Genomic DNA, 16,432 nt, shown 5'->3' on the forward strand with positions numbered 1-16,432 from the left:
CCTTCCTTTCATTCTCTTGAACATTTATTAGGCATCACCAATTCAGCCTCTTGACTTTCCTTGGTTCGCTTAAGGCAGGGATTAGTCGGTGTAGGGGCAGTTTTTGGACCACACAGTCCACCCATCACAGTCGCGCAACCAAAAACCCCATTGGCACTTTGTAATGTTCAGTGGCTTTCCTTGGACTTCCTTATAAAACACAAGTTTCCTTCTGCAACTGTGCCATTAGTCCTTGTACACTTTGTATTACATTGCTAGCCTTTTAACTCTGTTAACATGTGACTTTTACACACTTTACTTCGTGGTATCTCTTTTTGTCACCACTTTGCTTTCACACTATCCCATAGTGCTTCTCAAAATCTTTTCATTCGGCTCCCAGGCTTTCATCAATTGCTTAGCGCTGATTTGTACTTTAACTAAATTCCAAAAAGTTTTTTTTACTTGGTCTCAATGTGCTCTGAACTTTTCCTCACTTTCCTTTCGCTTGTGCAGCATTTCATATACATTTTACGTTTCTTTCATTATTTCGGTATTCAATAGCATGGTAAATACTTTGCTGTTCATTCGTATTTCAATCTTTCATATTTGGTCTCCAGACCCATTTGTTTCCTACCCATACTTGACCGTCATCGGCCGTTACACCCACCATGCCCCTGGAGCACCTCGGCCAGAGTGCTTTTTCCCTGCACTTATCAGTGTGCGAGCACTCCTCCGGGTGCTTCGGTTTTCCTCACTGGTGCTCTCTCACTCCTTTCTCTCTCGCTCTCTGGGAGCTCCGGTGAGCAGCGCTCGCTTCCTCCAGACTTCCCGGCAGCTGTCAGCGGCGTATGGGAGACTTCTGTGTTCCCCACTCCCAACGGGGAAAACACAGCACAGGGCCCTGCAGAGCTCTTCACCCTCATGCGGCCCGCTCTGGCATTGGTGCCTTCTTAGCTTCCCTGCAGTACTCGGCGTCCTTTTCACCGGCCCATCGTCTGCCTGCTCCACCCCAGATTGCTGCGCTCTCAAGCCCAGCTGGATCTCTCTGTGTTTCTCTCTGGCCTCTCTTTATATGCACCTTTGAACCATTAATTGGTTGCAGGTGCAAGTCCTTTGCCTGACCACGATTACTTCTATTACTAGGACATGCCTGACCATAGTAGTGTTCTACAGTTCTCTTCCTCATCCCATTACCAAAGTGGTGTGCACAGAGGGTAATGTGCATCCCTCCTAGTTACCTCTTCTTTGTCTCAGTTGTAAAGTGATATGCAAAAGGGGCAGTTGGGGTGTATACCAATGGGGAAGATGGATAATAACCTACAAAAGGTGGAGGGAGGGTAGGCTGCATTCTGATAACTTTTTGATTTTACCAGAGGAGATGAAGGTGGGACTATTCGGTCCCTACAATGAGATGTTCTTGTTGTTATTCTCTTCCTGGTCCTTTGACACTGAGGATTCACTTGATGGTTTATTTGAAAGGAAGAATTAGAGGGTCTTTTAACAATACCCTATAAAAGTCTCAGAGACTGAGGGTTCATTGTGTAATGGAAATGTGGGATACAGCATCTCTGCTAAAGGCACCCTTCCCCCACTCCCCAAGGAGCCTACACCCAGGTGACCCTCCTCGCATATCCACCCCCAAGGTTGGGATCTAAAAGCGGTGGCCCTTCCCTGGCCACTTGAGCAGAGGATATCAGGGAGAATAAACTGAGGAGTACCTCAGATTACTCACATAACCCAACAAAAAGGATACTGGTAGTAAATCATGGATTTTAATAAGACCACACATGTCCAAACACAATAACATTTGGACCCATAAGCAACGACTGTAGTGTAGAGGTTATTGTAATGCATTCAGAATGCATGTGAACCACTTGAAGAAGGTGAGTGCAAAGGACAACAATGGCACTAGCAGTAGTAGAACATACTAAGGTATCATGGCAGACTTTGTTTATTGGCTATTGACTGGAACAGGGATTGTAATAGAGCAAGGTTTAATTTCCAGGATATGGAAAATATGCAAAAGGTCCAGGGGCCACTGGCACTCCGACATCAAGTTGGTTAGCAGGTGCAAGTGGATCTTGGTCACTGGACCGAAGCCCCACCCACCTGTTGTTCACTGCTAATCTTTTGGTGCATACTTGTTTTGTCACCCTTTTCCGCTACTTAAGCAGACCTCCAGTCCCTTCTCCTTTACAGGTGGTGAGCAGGTGCGAGTGAATCTACATCATGTGACCTGAGCCATCCCCACCTAATTAGCCGTGCCCCTTACATTACTTTCTTAATTCTTAGATGAAGGATGTCTCTCGCCCGGGAGTCCAAAGTCAAGAGCAGTTGAAGAAAATGGGAAATTCCTGTTGGACCTGTCTGGATTAGAAGGACCCATGACCAGAACCCCTGATTTCTAACACCAGGCAAGCTCCCACGAATGTGTGTGTTCACCCCTCTCTCACAAAAGCCCATCTCTATCATCACCACTCATCTCCAACCATGCTGCTCACCAGCAACATCATGGACACCGCATCACAGCAACCTCACCCGCATCACCATAGACCCAATCAGCACACCATCACCTACCACTACATGAAAACTGATGTTCACCAATATCTGCTCAGCAATCAACCATGCAGCAGACATTGCAGACTGCATCACCACACATAACTTGGACAACATCTTCATTACTGAGACTCATTACTGAGACCTGGATGACATCCACCTCCATCCACATCCCCTCATCCCCACAGGCTATAGAATTCTACAATGAGACTGTCTAAACAAGATCAGCAGAGACATTGCCATCATTCACAAGAGATCATGGCCATGCTACTAACTGGACGGCAACACCATTGACTTATTTTGTATACCTGACCACCCAATTCCAACACCTCCTTCATCAAAGACTTCACAGACTTTCTCACCACCATGTCTCTCACGCATGCCAACATCTTCCAAAAAGGGCGTGGGATAGTTCTCAAGAAAAGGAAGAAGCGTTCTCAAATAAAATGTCAGGATGTGGTGGCTTGGGTCTACCTTCCCCACGTTTTGCACACGGGGTAAGATCGGAGCTTGGAGCACAGTCCAGTATCGGGCTTCTCCCGCACGAGACGACAGCTCATTTGGCAGCTTTCAGGACCGTAGATGGACAAGTCTTGTTTCCTTGTAAGTCTCTTGCCTTTGATGACCAGAGGGCTTCAACTAACAAAACAAAAGTTTTTAACAAATGAAAGTTCCTTTCCAAGGTTCGCTGGGTGATGGGTTCACCCCTGGATCCCGCTCTTCTGGGCGCTGGCCCTTCTTAATTGTTAACTCCAGTTCGTGTAGGGTGATGACTTCACCCCTGGGTCGCCGTCTTCCGGGCGCTGACCCTTCTTTATTGTTTACCACAATTTTACATATCAGTTCTTTACTCAAGAACACTGGGTGAGAGCTTCACCCCTGGATCTCCCTCTGCCGGGCTCGGACCCCTATCAATCTCTTTAGCGGGGTTCACTTCCCTTTGTTTCTCAATGTCTTTTCAAACAGTTCATAGTGGACATCCCTCAGCTGAGTTCACCTCTGTCGGCACACTGTTTCTCAGGTCTTTAGACTTTACCCCTCTCGTCAGCATCCCTCGGTTGGGCTCACTCTTGCCAACTTCACATTCACTCGAGTCTGCAGGATTCACGTCCCTTGCTTTCTCACAATTTGTAGAGCAAAGTCTTTTGATTGTACAGTGATTTTACTAGACCTACTGTATGACCACTTTGACCTCTGTTTGACTCTCCTACGGCCTTCTGGTACCCATAGTTTCGCTCTAATGGGGATTGACCAGAGTCACTTGATTTAGCAACCACGTGGTGCCGGTTTCCCTTTTCTGCAGGTCTCCCCTTAACACTTTTTACAGTTCTTTTACAGTTCCTTGCCCATACTTCAAACTTGCCACTTTGCGATTCTCTTACTCAACACAGCCCGGTTCTTATCGATTCTCCCCTCGACTCACTGGCTGTGATGAACCGTTTGGCTTTTGGGTTTCATGGAGTCAAGGCTGGTACAAGGGCGCAGGAGCTTTCCTCGCTCCGGCTTATCGGCATAAGCTTGCCCCATGTACCGTTGACATTTGCTGCAAGACACTTCCGACACAAACACCTTTACACACCCAAGATAATGGACTAATGTAAACCCTGTCTACTCGACATGTCCCAACCCCGGCGTCAGGCAAAGTCAGGCAGCTGACCTGAATCACACACACCCGACGGCCCTTTCCTCTCCCCACAGGGATAAAAGGTGGAGTGAGAGCACAGTACGAACAAGGCGAGAAAGGCGAGCACAGCAGACAGCATGGCGAGACGGCTAATCAGGCGCAGCAGTTCAGGTGAAGGAGAAAGTCTGCAGGAATCGAGAGGGTGGCGAGTAGAGAAGTGACCTTGCCCTTTTCGTCCCAGGTCCGTGGAACCTTCGTGGAAGAGAGCCTAAGACTGCGATCAATAGCAGGGTTGGAGTGTCAAAGTATACGACAGGGTTGGAAGGGAAAGAGAGGTCGCATGGGATTATGGCTTTTGTATTTGGGTTTGGGGTGATCTCAGAAGCGTAGGTTTTTTGAGAATGACCAAAGTTCTTATCGTGACCTCAAAATGGAGGATTGTGGGAATAGCAGTGAGTTTTCAAAGCAGCCTGGGAGCTCGGAAAGTGACAATAAGAGGGACAGGATTGGTAGGGTTCTTGAAGCAGATGGGAATAACTGGGATCATGAAATAAAGCAGGGGGATTATGGGAACGGTAGTGCCTAACCCAAGTAAAGTGGGTGTTCGGGACAGAATAACTAGAGTAATGTGGAAAAGAATGTCTGGGAGTATCCAGATAAGAACCAAGGAAAGCGGGAGTTTGGGAGTTGTGGCACGTAACAAATTTACCAGATGTGAATGGGTCATTGGCTTTACCTTTGGGTAAGGAAGATTCAATGGGTGGAAGAGATGATGAGCGGGGATAGTTTATAAAAGCTTCAGAGACTTCATTCCCCTCACAATCCTCCCTGTGATGGTACAGCGTCTCACCTGAGGTATTTCCTCGAGCATAACCCCCCACGTTCCACTACCCAGGTGATCCTCCCCCACTGGTCAATGCCCAGGAACTGCATCCAACAGAGATGGCCATGACCTGGCCACTGAATAAGGGATTCTCGAGGTCCTACTGGGAGAATACCCTCAGGTTTCTCACACCACTCAACGGTCAGACAATCAGGCAATCCCCTTTGTCATTAGTCACACATCCATCAAGCAAACCCATCGAAAACCCAGCAAACAAGCCATCATAAAATTCAAGAACTTCCCAGCGGAGGCTCTCGCAGCAACACTCGCCAAACATCACCTTCCATGGGATGATCTGCCTCTGACAAACCAGGACTATGATGCGCTTCTAACTGAACTCCACACCACCCTCGGAACCAACAACAACTGGCAGGCAACAGTGAAACCTTCCACACCCTGGTACACTCAAGAACTCAACTTCAACAAATGAATCAGAAAATAAGAAAAAACCTTTGGCGAAAATCCTGCAGCGCATCTGAACTCACCTTGCTCCAGGAGTTCCGTGCTCCATGCAGATGACTGATCACCACTGCCAGGCCAACTACTACTGTGAGAAGCCTGAAGGCACTCTCACATCTACTCCCCACGTCACATCTACTCCCCACGGTTCTTCTGATCAGGTGGCCAGGGAAGGGCCAACACTTTTGGATCCTATCCCTGGGGGTGGACTAGCAAGGGAGGATCACCTGGGTGGAGGGTCTTTGGGGATTGGGGAAAGGGTGCCACAGGGCGAGACACAGGGCCTCATTACAAGTATGCCAGTCCGGAAATAAGGGTGCTGCTCATGGCGTACCAGCATCATCTTCTGGACTGGCATACACTGAGTCGTGATGCCGCAAACTCTGTCACCGCAAGTGACTTACTGTATCCGGCAGCAACGTGAATGAATCTGCGGAACACAGGCCCTGCAGTAGTATGGGCACATTCCGTGTAGCGACTTAACGGAAACACCAGCATAAAAGTGGCAGTGGCACCGTGATGACCGCGCCGGAAACACTGGCATCGTGGACCAAGCGATAAACAGTGTCAGGTGTGCAAGAACAGCCACAGGTGGCCAAAATCATTCCAGGTGCACACCATGAGCACTATAAAAGCAGAAAAGGACCACTCCCACACCCCTTCCAACACAACCATGCTTGCAGCAACAGTAGCAGCAGTAATGCAGCTGGAGACCCTGCATGCAAGGATACAACTGGAAGAGGCAGAGGAGGCGGCTGAGGTGCAGGAGGAGGAGAAGGAGGATCATCTTGGCCATGCATAATAACAATGTCCAGCGGGTAGCACCCCGCAGGCAGCCACCCGTACACCGGATAAGGGCCACACTTCAAGCTCAGCCAACCACAGATCCCACCCTGTACTGGCTAGACAGGGACACCATCACCTCCATAGTGGACCTGAGCCACAATGACCTGGTCAGCCTCATCCAGGTCCGTACTGCCATCCCCCATTGCTCAAGGTAGTGCGTCTGCTACATTTCCTTGCAAATGGCACCTACCAACACACTGTGGGTGAACTGCATGGGCTATCCCAACCCTGTTTTTCAAGGGTCCCTTTTCAGGTTCTGGAAGCCCTCCTGTGGCACGTGTCCGATCACATAGCCCTACCCAGAACACTTGACCAGGTAAATGCCGCCAAAGTTCCATTCCATGACATTGCCGGCATGCCCAATGTGATTGGTGTGTTGGACTGCACACATGTGGAGCTGGTGGCCAGGCATGTCATTGAGGCAGTCTATAGAAACCGTAAAGTGTACCACTCCCTCAATGTGCAGATGGCATGTGATGCACACTACCTCATCGCCCATTGCTGTGCAAGATATACGGGATCAACACACTATTATATGGTGCTGAGAAACTCCATGCTGCCAGGGTACATGGCACGTCACATAGGAGAGCGGACCTGGCTGCTGGGTGAGTGTAATTACCAAAGAATGTGCACTATGGAATTGGGGGGGGGGCTGGGGCGATAACTGTCACCAGTGCATGTGTGCAATGCAATGTCATACCGACAAATTGAATGCATGATTTGAAGGCCATGACTTGCGTGTATGAAATGGCCAGACAGAGCATGCACAAGCATAATAACAGCAAAGCTGGACTGGCACATAAAATGCACTACAGGGACAGTATGCATCACACCAATGGAAAATACCCCTGCAAAAAACACTGAGCACAACCCCCACCACCTGCAGCACAGACAAGTCATACCAATGACGTCCACCACCACACGTCTCGACCACTAGCGTACCCCACAGCATGTAGCCAGTTCACCTGCCTGTTACAAGGGCGCATACCCATATGCATGTGACATGAATGGCAACAAATTAGTAGGACATATGAATGGATGGGTGATATTGTCACGACGGCTAGCAAGGTTCCCTGTCCCCCCAGTTCCCCTGCCATTGTTTCTAGTCCCTCCCGACCCCATGCCTGGTTCCGGCCTTCACCTGTGCCCTCCTCGCTTACTTTGCCATCACCTGGACTCCAGCGTGCTGCTACCCGCTCGCTGCAACCTCCGTTTCGGTGGCGACTCCCATGGCGATTGAAGGATCGGCTTCGTGCCGTCGCACTTCCGCATACCAGGAATGCTTTCCGCTCTCATAACATGGCTGCGGTTCATGTGACCCAAAAGATACGCACACGTGCTGTACCCGCAGATCACGTGACCGGAACCTGCGGATCACGTGTCCGAAAGGGAAGAGAAGCGCCAGTATTTAAACAGCCTCGTCGGTCCAACCGATGCTTCACAGCTGTTTAATTTTGGACACTGTTCGGCGCTACGTACCTGATTTCTTGATCATCTGGATATCGACCTTGGACTGCCTCACGGACTGATTTTGGATCTCCCTGTTTTTTGTCTTCTGCATTGCCTACCACGGATCACGGACTGCTTCTTGGACTCCCGCTTGCTTTATCCCTTGGCACTACGTTTACTTGGTTCTTGTTCAGGACTCTGACAACGGGTGGGCCCGGCCCCCTAAACCCACATCTGGCCTTCCGGCACTTCCCTCGGAGTAAGGAGGGCCCTTGGAGAATCCCAGAAACCCCCATAGGTATACAGAAGTACCTCACCGCTCCAGTGGGTAAGACCATTCCAGTTGCTTGTGTTTGGCTAGTGGTTGTTGTTAGGCGCATAACTTAACTGGTGCTTTCTTTGCAGTGGTCCGGGGTTCGGAGGGTCTGTGGTTCCGGAGGAAGAAGATCTCCCACCTGTGGCCTCAAGGGTTGCACAGGGAGTGTATTTTGTTCCTCCCTGTGTGGCACTTGTGGACAGAGGACTCTCCTGACTACACGACAGTCAAGACACAACAGACTGTGAAGCCAACCTGTCGTGTAGTCATGGAGGGGGGACGCAGATGAACCCTTGGCTGCTATGGTACAAGCCATAACCGTGTTACGTGCTGATATGGCCGCAGCTAACACTGCCTTACATCAACGCTTGGACAACATCCAAAGCACTAGACATCCCTCGCCTCCCGATGCCGAATTCGGGGATACCCCATCAGGTTCGAGGCACGCTCCGCCTCCTGTGCCAACCCCTCAGGGTCCCATACCGGTGATACTTCCATCCCTCTTCCCATTGGCTGCCCCCAAGAGATACCATGGGGACCCCAGTAAATTCAGGACCTTCTTGAACCAGTGTAAATTGCACTTCTTGTGCAGGCCCCGAGCTTTTCCAGACTCTACCACTAAGGCAGCCTTTACACTCTCCCATCTAGCTGGTACAGCAGCCGCTTGGGCCAATCCCCTCCTGGAGAACGACAACCCTGCCCTTTATGACTTCGATCTGCTAGTTGCAGAAATGTCACGGGTATTCGATACACGCCATAAAGTACAGTCCTGTGATTTAGAACTCCTGGACCTAGGGCAAGGGAAGGGTTCTTTGATGGAGTACATTACCAGATTCAATCGGCTGGTAGCAGAGACGTCTTGGCCTGAAAGCAAGAGGTCTGTAGTGTTCTACAGGGGCCTAAGCAACGCCATGAAGGACGCCCTTGCCGTTGTTCCCTCTTTGCCAACCACATTCCAAGACATAGTAGACCTAGCCATTGCAGGTAGACGCCCGACGTTCGGAACGCAGGGCTGAGGCTGGTTTTCCAACGCTGCTTGACGCTTCGGCCACCCCTGACTCCGCTCATGAACCTATGCAGATAGGGGGCATACGAAGTCCTATCACGCCAGTAGAGCGCGAGCGTAGGAGAACGGACAACGCTTGCTTCTATTGCGGATTAACAGGTCATTATGTCAAAGAATGCCCCCGCAGGACGAAACACAAGATCTCGGATTTTCGGACTGCTCGACCTTAGAAACGGGGACTAGAGCACCTCTTGTCTTACCCCGAATCCCATACCCGCTTTCGGTCGCATCAGGCCGATCCATGTGCAAGCAGTTATCCAGCCCACGCCCGGAATCACACACCAGGTTCCGATCATCATAGACTCCGGGGCCACGGGTAATTACATCGACATCACACTTGCACAGTCCCTGAACCTACCCCTTTTGACCAAGACCTTGCCCGAACCAGTACACGCGGTTGATGGCACTTCGCTGATATCCGGGCCTATTAAACAGCAAACGGCCCCGATGCTCTTGACAATCCAGTCAACTCACACCGAAATCCTGAGCTTTGACCTCATTGCTATGCCCCAGTTCGGCCTCATATTAGGAATCCCCTGGCTCCAGGAGCATAACCCGTTGATAGACTGGAAGGCCGGTTCCGTACACTTCGAGTCCGACCTTTGCCAACACTACTGCCTTCCCGCAAACACCAGGGACACCACACCTGCTCAGGCTTTGGGATTCATTGCACATCTGACCATCAGGGACACCACTGCTCCAGCTTCCCTGATAGAACATCATACAGTGAGCTTGGTCTCCACGCACGTACCGGCCCAATACCAGGATTACGCAGGGGTGTTTGATCAGGGTTCGTCAGAAGCGCTTCCACCACACCGCCAATACGACTGCCCGATAGACTTAATACCCGAGAGTATCATTCCCACCGGTCGGGTCTATTCCCTTTCCCCAGCTGAAGACCTGGTTCTGAAGGAGTATATCCAGAAGTCCCTCCGCTTAGGCCACATCCGCCCTTCCACTTCTTCAGTGGCTAGTCCCATTTTCTTCGTCCCCAAAAAATGTGACCTGCGCCCATGCGTAGATTACCGCCGGATCAATGCTATCACAGTAAAAAAACAGTACACCATTCCCTTGATTACGCCCCTACTCGACCGTCTCTCTCACGCATCCATCTTCAGTAAATTGGACCTGCGCAGGGCTTACAATCTGGTTCGTGTACGCCCTGGTGATGAATGGAAAACTGCTTTTTGCACTCGCTACAGGCTGTATGAGTATACAGTAATGCCCTTCGGTTTATGCAACGCTCCGGCCACGTTCCAGAGATTCATGAACGACATCTTCTCCGATATCCTGGACGTGTTCGTTGTGGTAGATCTGGATGACATACTGATCTTCTCCCGAAACCTAAATGAGCACGTACGCAAAATGCTTTCCCGTTTGCAGTTACACTCCCTATTCGCCAAGCCAGAGAAGTGTCTGTTCCATGCTGATTCCGTGGAGTTTCTTGGTTTTTCTATCACTCCTGGGAGGCTGGCCATGAACGCTTCCAAGGTACGGGCTGCATTAGACTGGCCTGTTCCCAAGACCCTGAAGGCTCTGCAATCTTTCCTCGGCTTCGCTAACTTTTACAGATTCTTTATCTCTGGGTTCTCTTCTCTGGTGGCACCACTCACTTCCCTGACCAGCCCTCGTAGTCCTTTCTTGTGGACGGATACTCATCAACAGGCCTTTGAGGGCCTGAAACTAGCATTTACTACCGCACCCGTCCTGCAACACCCGGACCCGGAACTACCCTTCGTCGTGGAGGCCGACGCCTCCTCCTTTGCTTTGGCCGCGGTGTTGTCACAGATATGCCCCACCACTGGCCGGCTTCACCCTGTGGCTTTTCACTCTCGCAAATTTACTGACGCCAAATCACACTATACTGTGACTGAAAAAGAATTGTTAGCAGTCATGGACGCATTTCGTGTTTGGCGGCATCATCTTTTAGGAGCGAAACACCGGGTCACTGTGTACTCCGACCACCAGAACCTGCAAGACTTGGCCTCCTTGAGATGTATCAACAGCAGGCAGGTCCGGTGGCATTTGTTTTTTGTTGCTTTTGATTTTGTCATCAAGCATCGTTCAGGCTCAGCCCACGGAAAAGCCGACGCCCTGTCTCGATCCCCTGGGGGTGTGGCCTTGCCGGTGTACCCTGACACTCTACTAGACTGTGGCAAGGTGGTTTGTCTGTGCACCCCGTCCCTGCCTTTGCTCGAAGCAATACGGAAGTGGGTTGCCATACACCACGATCAGCTATCCGAATGGGATCCCATGTACCGTGACGGCCTACCCTTTGTATCAGACAGATTGTTCTTGCCCACTACAGATACTCGCAAAATGGCTCTCGAATGGTCCCATGACACCCCTGTACACGGACACCCCGGTCAATCACGTACCTTGGCGTTACTGAAACGATGGTGCTGGTGGCCTTCCATTAGAAAAGAGTGCCATTTGCGCAAGATGTAAACACCGTAGGGGTTGCTCTGTGGGTCTCCTTCTCCCCTTGCCCGTTCCCCAGACCCTGGCACACCGTAACGATGGACTTCGTCACTGATCTACTGCGAGTCCAGGGCTTTGACACTCTGTGGGTGGTTGTCGATTCGTTTTCAAAAATGGCCCGCTTTATTCCCTATAAAGGTATACCTACCGATCCTGCCATGGCCAAGCTCTTTTTTGTACATATCTTCTGTCTCTTCGGGCTCCCTTCAGTCATCATGTCGGATAGGGGTTCACAGTTCACGTCACGCTTTTGGCGTGCGTTGACCAGACTGCTCGGTATAGACGTCCGTTTCTCGTCGGCATACCACCCTGAGACGGACGGTCAGACCGAGAGGCTTAACCAAACCCTAGAGCAGTACCTGCGCTGTCTGACCATGCAACAACAAGCATCGTGGTTGCGAGTGGTGCATCTTGCTGAATTCGCGTATAACAACGCTGTCCACTCTTCCACTTGGTTCTCCCCCTTCAACGTCCTGTACGGGCAGCATCCCCATGTGTTGCCCATCCCTGATCTGTCCTCCACTGTCAATCCGGCCACGGCTGCCTGTGTTAGGGATCTGGCCTCCATCCATGCTCAGACCTCGACCCACCTCCTCGAGGCTCAGGCATCCATGAAGGCGCAGGCCGACAGACGGCGGGTGTTGGCCCCGTCGTATGCCGTGAGGTCTCACTTTTGGTTGTCTACTAGGCATCTGCGACTGGTGGGGTGTAGGAAGCTCTTGCCTCGGTTTGTTGGTCCCTTTCTGGTGTCCAGGGTTGTCAATCCCATGGCCTATAAGCTGGCTCTCCCGGGGTCTTGGTGGATCCACCCGGTGTTCCACGTCTCGCTGCTCAAACCCTGTCCTGGTCCTACGCGGCTTCGTGCCCCCGTGGCCCCGGTGTCCCTGGTCTCCCCTGATGTGTTCGAGGTCTCTGCGGTCCTGGGCTCCTGGGTTTTTAGGGGTGCCCTGCAGTATCTGGTGGACTGGTCGGGCTATGGGCCTGAGGAGCGGTCTTGGGTTCCGCCGTGGACGTCCACGCCCCCCATCTGGTGGCTCGGTTCCACCGGGACAATCCTTCTTGCCCACAAGGTTGTGGGCCTTTGGGGTGGGCTCTGTCACGACGGCTAGCAAGGTTCCCTATCCCCCCCAGTCCCCCTGCCATTGTTTCTAGTCCCTCCCGACCCCATGCCCGGTTCCGGGATTCACCTGTGCCCTCCTCGCTTACTTTGCCATCACCTGGACTCCAGCGTGCTGCTACCCGCTCGCTGCAACGCCGTTTCGGTGGCGACTCCCATGGTGATTGAAGGATCGGCTTTGTGCCGTCGCACTTCCGCATACCAGGAATGCTTCCCGCTCTCATAACATGGCTGCGGTTCACGTGACCCAATAGATACGTACACATGCTGTACCCGCAGATCACGTGACCGGAACCTGCGGATCACGTGTCCGAAAGGGAAGAGAAGCACCAGTATTTAAACGGCTGTGTTGGTCCAACCAATGCTTCACAGCTGTTTAATTTTGGACACTGTTCGGCGCTACGTACCTGATTTCTTGATCATCTGGATACCGACCTTGGACTGCCTCACGGACTGATTTTGGATCTCCGTTTTTTTGTCTTCTGCATTGCCTACCACGGATCACAGACTGCTTCTTGGACTCCCGCTTGCTTTATCCCTTGGCACTACATTTACTTGGTTCTTGTTCAGGACTCTGACATCGGGTGGGCCCGGCCCATTAAACCCACATCTGGCCTTCCGGCACTTCTCTCGGAGTAAGGAGGGCCGTTGGAGAATCCCGGAAACCCCCATAGGTATACAGGAGTACCTGACCAATCCAGTGGGTAAGACAGTTCCAGTTGTTTGTGTTTGGCTAGTGGTTGTTGTGAGGCGCATAACTTAACCAGTGCTTTCTTTGCAGTGGTCCGGGGTTCGGAGGGTCTGCGGTTCCGGAGGAAGAAGATCTCCCACCTGTGGCGTCAAGGGTTGCACAGGGAGTGTATTTTGTTCCGCCCTGTGTGGCACTTGTGGACAGAGGACTCTCCTGACTACACGACAGTCAAGACACAACAGATATGAGCATTGTACGACATGCAAATGGAACCCAAATTGGCACACACATTGGGCAAAGTTAAAGGTGGCGTAGGCATAGGGGTGTAGGTCAAGGTGTGTGTGAATGGGCCATCCACCTCGCATAGGGAGGCTATTGCCTGTATGGCAATCGTTATCCTGCCATCTCCTTCTCAATGAAATTAAATCCAATTTGTGTACCTCTCTGTGCACACATCCACATTGATAAGTTTGCATGAAACATAAATGATCATCAACCACTCCCATGCCGCATATCATGAAATGTAAAATGCTTGTATGACTGCGCGCATTTAGTCATTCCCTAAATTAAGGCAAAGAATCTGTGCACGTCAAAAAACGTTAGCTCCTGTGACAAGTCTGCATACCAGGTCTGTGGCGCCCGGCAGGGTCAGACTTGTCAGGCACACCAGCTGCAGCAGGCAAAATTGTATTTTTCGGGTCCGGAAACAAAGGCTCCTGGTAAGGCCACCGGCACGCTTTGATTCGGACAAGCAAAATCACCAGTTCCGCCATTTCATTCCATTGACATTGATGTATGCAGAGAGCAAGCCAGCAGATCACAGATTCCATGCCTGTCTATCCGTACAATTTAGCAACAGCAAATTCCATTCACGATGCGCAGGATACTAGGGTCATCTGTGACATATGCTACGTCTTGTGCCAATCGCATGTAATAACTTGCATGTGTAAACGATCAACATACAGACTGTACTAACATGATAATGGCACCACAATGATTGCACCCCCTTTCTGTCCCTTCCGAGCAGGTGATGCTGGATACCCCTGGATGTCTGGGCTGATGACCCCCGTCAGGCAACCACAGAACTAGCACGAGTAGGGCTACAACCATGCTCATATCAGGACACAGTTCACAATCGAGCAGACATTTGGCTTGTTAAAGGCAAGGTTCCGCTGACTGAGCAGATCAGGGGATGCACTGATGTACAGCTATCGCACTCTGCACTGTACAGGAAATTAAACACTCACTCACACTAAGAATGAATGTCCAGTCATGATTTCTATGCAACACCAAGTGTAATATAATGAGTGAAATGCAAAACAAATATGGAACTACACCCACCTCCCCAACTATCTCTCCCCACTCCCCCTCCCCTCAATGCCACGTTGTCCATGTAGACCCTGCCAAAGACACATCCAGGGGACATGCTTGTTTTCAGACTTTTTGTGTGCCTCTACGAGGTGCTGCTGCACTAGGGCAGTTAAGGCATCCTGCCATTCCTCAATACGGTGTAGTCAGCTGTCGATTTCCCTGATACTGGGGAAGGGCGGGTGTTGTGTGTTCCTGAGGTTTATTGGGCTGAATTCTGCAGGCTCATAGCTCGTGTGGTTGCTGGTCTCCCCTGTATTGTCTCCAGCATTGTCGGCCATATCGTCAGCACTTCATTCATGCCCACGTGCATATGGTTGCAGTGATGGTAGTGGTGTAACAACAGCAGTTGGGGCTGCCTGGATGGGGGCAGCGGTGGTGACAGTGGCAGTTGGGGCGGCCTGAATGGGCACAGCAGGGCGGGCGCAGCAGTGGTGACAGTGGTAGTTGGGGCTGCCTGGATGGGTGCGCTAGTTGTGCCAGTGGTCTCTGCAGTGTCCTGGGTGGTTGTCCATGCTGTCTTGCAGCGGCGTCTGGTGCCCCTTGAGGTGCTTGCATGGCCCACCTCACTGTCAGATGAAGTGCCTGAGGGAGTCAGAAAGGCATGTTGTCAGCGAGCAGTGTGGATTCAGGAAGCACAGATACATGCATTATGTTGGTCGTGTCCGTGCTGTGTCGGGGACATGGCGTGGTACGTGGCACGGTGCATACATGCTTGTGTTATGCGTACTGAGCTGCAGGATGTGTGATGTTTGTACATGGTAGACTACTACGCTGGGGATACTGTCGTGGTGTACTGCCACTTGCTGGGTACAGTGTTGGGGGGGGGGGGGTGGGGATGGCCGTTCCTGCTGTGGGATGTTGGGGTGGGGAGGGGTGTTGTATGGATGAGGCAAGCATGGGCTTGCTGCCTGGACCAGTTGCAGGGCCAGAATGCGCATTTCTGATCAGGGGTCGGGCTGCCTTGGACGAGGGGGACACAGGTCATTGACATTGTGTGCAAGGGTGGTCATGTGTGAGTGGAGATGGGTATCAGCGCTGCTGTTTTGGTGTAAGTGGAGGCACGTGGGGCACACATGCAGTATGCTGTGGCAGGGTGATGTGTGTTTGTGTGGGAGCAGATGCTTGAACACTTGGCAGTACAGGGTGCCGATGCAGTGTTCTACAAGTATTTCAGCCATGGGTCATTGTTAGGTGGCCAGTGTACATGTCCATGTATGCACCCTGGATGTTGGTTCTTGTTGGGGGGCGGGGGTGGAAGTAGGGTGTTTTGGGGGCTGTGGACTGTGCAATTCCCATTTCAGTGATATGTTGGTACAGAGGTGGGAGAACGGTGGCCAGGGATGTTGATTATTACATTGGGGTTACGTGTACTCACCAGCCTTTTCGGATGTCCCGGCTCTGGCCTCCGCCGCACCGACCCCTTCTATTGACTCCAGGTGCCGCACACTGCTGCACCTCTCCTCCCAGGGCATCAGGCATATTGGCGATGCGCTCCTGCCTCCTGTGGCCATGTTCTGAGTAGGTTCCGCACCCTCAGGAGGAGGTTGTCCAGTGCTTGTGGCAGTCCCGCACTGTGCATGGTGTTATCCCCACT

The 16,432-nt window shown here is 51.5% G+C and overlaps 1 protein-coding gene across 3 annotated transcripts in view; it reads right to left on the reverse strand.

Annotated features, from left to right (window-relative positions):
* Window positions 1–16,432, reverse strand: part of HEXD (hexosaminidase D) — a 750,596-nt gene that overhangs the window by 580,156 nt on the left and 154,008 nt on the right. The window lies entirely within an intron of this gene.

This window comes from Ambystoma mexicanum, chromosome 3q (genome assembly GCF_040938575.1).
Source record: "Ambystoma mexicanum isolate Mex_15411 chromosome 3q, UKY_AmexF1_1, whole genome shotgun sequence".
Taxonomy (NCBI): Eukaryota; Metazoa; Chordata; class Amphibia; order Caudata; family Ambystomatidae; genus Ambystoma; species Ambystoma mexicanum.